The 5,590-nt window shown below is 34.6% G+C and overlaps 1 long non-coding RNA gene across 1 annotated transcript; it reads left to right on the top strand.

Moving 5' to 3' along the window:
• The first annotated feature begins 621 nt into the window (after positions 1-621).
• LOC129571789 (uncharacterized) lies at positions 622-3,161 on the top strand. Its single transcript, XR_008688341.1, has 2 exons — positions 622-2,534; positions 2,722-3,161. It is a non-coding gene; the product is annotated as an uncharacterized LOC129571789 (long non-coding RNA).
• Positions 3,162-5,590: the final 2,429 nt, after the last annotated feature.

Below are 5,590 nucleotides of genomic sequence, written 5' to 3'. Positions count from 1 at the left end.
AAATCCGTATATTTTTTGTATGTTTTTTTAATCGTTTTATCAACGGCTTCCACGAAACCTTACAAATGCGCATGTAATTAAAATGGCAAAATTTACAACACTGTTTATGAAGAATATAAAATTATTTACATAAGTCGTTTGCAAATGAAAAGATACTCTCCGGATTGGAAGCCATCTTCAGTCTTATCAAATTTAGATGATTTTGTCATTTTAAATAAACATTTTGTTAATAGACGTTTTTGGAGGGTTTTAGACGTTTTTGTCAATTTTTCCAGAAAACTCGTATTTAGACGATTTTGTTATTTTAAAACCCGGTTTTGCTAAGAAAAAAAATTTCACATTTTTAAATGATTTTTTTCATTTAAAAAAAAAATATTTTAGACGAATTTGTTTTAACAAAGGGACGATTTCCTTTAGACGAAATTGTCATTTTTTGGACGATTTTGTTTTATTTTTAGACGTTTTTGTATTTAACCAATAACAATTTCAATTGAAGAATAACATGGAGTGTAACATACATTGTGATGTCTGAATTTAAAAAAAAAACTGGGGTATTCAACACTACCAAGTTTTTTTTGTATTGTCAATACATTATAGAGCCATCGTGTAGTTGGCCACAGATGAGAATTGAAAACAGATTCGAGCTTTTGAAGTTCTTAAAATGAACAACAAATGGAGTCAATACCTTTACGGAGGTGTGTAAACGTTCCATGTAGCTGTAACGAAATTGAATTTTGATCATTAGGGTGCATCGTACTCACAACAATTTAGATAGGTGGAATGGATAGAGATGAAATTTTCAATTTTGAAAAGCTTTCTTTGTAGATTTTGTGGTCCGATTTTGTGTATGGATCTAGCATTTTTTTTGAACTTCCAAAAATCCACCAGCAAACAAAGTGGTGATATTTAAAATTGGACATAAACACCCAAAATCGGAAGGTATTTATCTAATCTATCAGACATGCTAAACTAAACTACTACGCGTACGATGCGCCCTATTGATCATTTCTAAGCATGAAAACATGGCCGACGCAATCATTTTACGCTGTAGTTGATACCCGTTGCAACGTTAGACGGTACGCAGTGCTTCGCATTCTGTCTCTACAAAAAATTTTCGGCCAGAATGAATGTGATGCGATAAATTTTTACATAGCCCAAAATGACATTGACAACGATTAGTAAATGTAGCTCTGCCTGCAGGCTGCAATTATACCATTGTTTTACCTGTATGCATATGTGAAATGTGCTTGTTACATGACCGACTGATGCATATAATCTGAACAATTTTTTTGTCGTCTTATTGCTTGTTCGTCGTTTTGCGAGATACTCCCAGAATTTACACGAAACGCTTTTATTTTGTATGACATAAAATACATTTATGGGCACATTGTACCAATAAATTTCATCTCTTTGAACTTATTTTCAGCCATCACCTGTCTGCACACATACACGCTTAACTATGAAAATATTATATGATATGGAACGCATAGGTTCTATTTTAGCGAACGAAAAAAAAAATATCTAACACTGAGTGACAACTACGTTTATGTTATCCCAACCTGAAAAGAGAATGAATGAAAACAGGAAGAAAGGTTGCGATCAACTTGAAAAAAAAAAAAATCTGTATCGAGAGTGTCTCATTGTGCTGGTGAACATGGATGAGTGTGGAGACAAGAAATATAATCGTCATCAGCATCATCGCTGTGGGCGGCTATCACAAAACAGCCGTGATGTTTTTATTATGTTTCAGATTATGCAATCCATTTCATACGATATCGCGTTCATCAAGGTGCTCGCGGAAGTGTCCTGCTTGCCATTGCCACCGTTTAACATTTGTACCTATAATACGCTGGGCGAAATACTGCCGGAACGAAACATGTTTTTTTTAAATTTTTTTAACTCATGGAGAAAAGGAAGAAAAAGATGCGCGATGAGCGATGAGCGAAATGTAATAGGAATAGATGTAGAAGAACATTGCGACGAACGACGAGAAGCGAGGGAAAAAAGGGAAAACGGTAATAAAAACGCACGTTGACACGATATTAATTTCCCATTGTGTTTGTGTGTATTACGGTAGTCAAAGCCAAGACACACGTGTGCAAACACATTTCTATTATCTATGCCATTTTATACATACATGCGCTAAATTACGGTGACAACTCACAACGATTACATCTATAATTTTATTACGATCACTCCATGAAATATGTACGTTTTGTATGGTTTTGTTCTTGAATGCTTTCCAAAATGTTGGCACACATTTCACATACCATGATGGGGATGCTGTTCGGTGTATTCTTCCCTTTCTCTCTCTTTCCCTCTGTACATGCAATGTGATATGCAGTGTCGGTGATGATGACGACAACAACGGCGGCGGTGGCAACGATGATGACGATGCCAATGTAAATTCACTATGTCACAAGACCGTGCTTAGCACTATATGGAGTAGCAATGGAACAGAAAGAATAGATGACAAAAGCCCATAGCTAATGCGTACACGATAACAAAAATATGAATGTAAAATGGAAATCAAGGTATTTTGTTCTCTTTTCTCATGTTTATTTTATGTCATTATTATGATTGTCGTCTCGGCACTACAGAGATGTCATTTTCTTCAAATTTATTGCTTATGATGTCCCCGACAAAATAAAAAAAAAATTTAAATAAATATGAAATGCCTTACTAATCGCAACGAACACTCTTCTTCGGATTTGTTTTCAGAACATGAGCAAATTCATTTCAATGTATGCAAATGGAATCAACTTTTCAGCTCTCTTTTTACCGTACAACGATTGATAGACATTACACGTCCTTACAAAAAGATATCGACGCACAACAGGCAATTGAATATGCTGGAAACTTTAACGAATTTCAATGGTTTATCACTTTTCTAGGTACATAAAAATGAGTTATCTTCAAAATGCATCCCATAGACCATAGCTACAAAATCAAATAATTCCCAAAAATCATTATCGCAAAGATTTATTGTCGAATGAAAAGAAAAAAATTCAAGTTTTCAGCATTTCTTTCGCGTGCATGCATAATGTACTAAAATTTATATGTTCCAAAAAATGTACGGAAGAATATCGATATATGAGAAATGAAATTGGCCTGATAATCGAAAATGTCACTTCGAACAATAAATAAGATTGATGAAACTACATTTCAGTTTTTTATGATATGTGCGCGATTGTTTGTTGAAAATCAATAGTATTTTAAGGGGTACAAATCCAAATCTTCATACCTCTGAGGCTGTCTCGTTTTTTTTTATTTACACCTGACAAAATTGAATGCTCGAAAGGTAAGTTTTTCCAATGAAAATATACACAGGTTTTCTCAAATAAAATTTGGGCGTTTTGTATGACATTTAAGAACGAAATTCAATGAAAATCGATTGAAACTGGGCATTCGTGTTTCTTTCATTCCAACTGATGATTAGCAATACTTTTGTTTTCATAATGGTAGGTATTTAACTCTGTTTAACGGTTCTGTTTTTATGGTAAAATTCCTTAAATCAACAATAGGGTAGCACCGAGTTCTTAGACTCAGCGAGTCACATTTCATTCATGTGTATGCAGTGGCGAACTGTAATTTCAAATTGTTAATTTTCATTTGGGGGACAAATTTTCATTTTTTCTCAAATCTGTTCATTATTAAATCAATTATTGAATTCCCATGTTACATCAAATTGATAGATTTTGGGAAATTACTATAACGAGGAAGGAATGCACTGTGGCTTCCAAATCAAAATTAACTTATTGCTTCAATAAATATGTCTGCTATTTTGAGGGAGAATTTTCACGCAATACGTAATCTGATTAGATCATAGCGATATTTTTCGCAGATGTTAAAGTGTCGACGAGTCAAAACGTTTGCCACCCATTTCAATTCAAAACAGTTAATTTAGTTGGTTTGGTGAAATTGTTTCAAACATTTTATTGTTAATTAGCGATGAAGTTTGATCAAAGTCAAGTGACAGCTGAATGCCTGCAAGTATACCTATAATGGTTATATTGAACCAACAAGTTTCTTCGGTTGGTTTGATGTCAGCATCGATCCAAAATTCAAATAACTTTTGCATGTATTTGAATTTGAAGTCGTTTCACTTTCTTTCTTTTTTTTTAGATATAAATCAAGGGAGATATTTTTCGTACTGTTACTTCACCTTATAATTCACTCACTCTCCTTTCTCTTTCTCTCTCTTACATTCTCTGGTTCTCTCTTTCAATTCCACGTTTCTCTATTAGTTATGGAAAGTCAAACACTGAAGTTTCCAGACTTCTCAGAAAATTGAACACTAGGACCAATTGCAGTGGCCTATGTTAACGTTTACAAATAAGATCATGCGACCAGGCTTTAGTTCTAGATTGTCTGATGTTTGATTATTATCGACCAAACAGAAGAGAGAAAAAACACCAACTGATTTTTTACACAAAGAGGTTTGGGCGAAAGTTTATTGGCTGTCTGCAAACCATGCCAAAATTATTACATACATAGAAAGTCCCGCGCAGCCACAGAGTCACACACTTCGTATACACTATTCAAGAGTAGTCCACAGTTATACAAAAACCGACGAGTTTGTCTTTTCGTCAAGCGATTATTATCATATTCTTCGTTTTAGAGAAAATATCGATGCAGAGACGTAGAAGCGGCTGATTGATGTAGTCATATAGTGAAAATTATTTGGGATTCTTGTATTGAGCTTCCGTTTTAAGTTTTGAAATAATTTCAATTTATTCGCAACGATTTAACGGTGGTAAGACTTTCGTCAAAGTTTTAAATTTTTCGGTCACTAACAAAACAAATAGTTTTGTGGTTAGTTTCATATTTGCATGAATATTTCTTTGAAGATGAAAGCGTGCCAACTTTTATCAGATGTTGATGATCTGCTATATGCTTTGTAACTTACATGTGATTATTTTGGAAGTGACCGCATTCAGTGTTTTTTTTTTCTGTTTGCTTTTCCATATGTCCTTTCGTACAGTGAGGCAAAGCGTACGTTCGTGCTGAAGGAAATTGTCAAACAAATAACCCCCAAGAAATTCCGGTTTCGTGGTTCATTAGTTAGTTACCAAAAGTTTTCTCTCCAACTTAACACATAGCTAAGATCAAACATTGCAAATACGCTAGATGGTATCTGTAAATATATTCTCCAGATATCTGGTTGCGTTAGCAGCAACGGCATTCGCACTCGTTCCGACGAAGCAAGACAAAAGAAGAGCGCGCATTCACATAGAGAGGAAGTACAGCGCGCATACACATTGTCGTTAAAACACGAGCCAATGGCTACTGTGATATTTTAACGAGCAGCATCAATCATTTCCACTTGCAGCTCGTGTAACAAATACCAAGAGTGACTTTAGCTACATGAAGTGCAAACTCATACATCCCCAAATCATTGGAAAAGTGCACTGAATGGAATGATTTCTATGATAAATAATGTAAAATCGAAGCACTCAAGTCAACCGATATTGTGGAGTAGTGCGAATATATTAACTGGAGAATGAAAACAGAAATATGGAAAAGAAAACACCGAGTCAACGATGGAAGCAGTTTGCAAATTAACGTTAACGCTACGAATCACTTTGAT

Source organism: Sitodiplosis mosellana, unplaced genomic scaffold (assembly GCF_009176505.1).
Source record: "Sitodiplosis mosellana isolate CC-2019 unplaced genomic scaffold, AAFC_SMos_1.0 Smas_scaffold_3366, whole genome shotgun sequence".
In the NCBI taxonomy this organism is placed as follows: domain Eukaryota; kingdom Metazoa; phylum Arthropoda; class Insecta; order Diptera; family Cecidomyiidae; genus Sitodiplosis; species Sitodiplosis mosellana.
The sequence above is the reverse complement of the archived record's forward strand: the minus strand, read 5'-3'. Positions and strand labels throughout refer to the sequence as shown.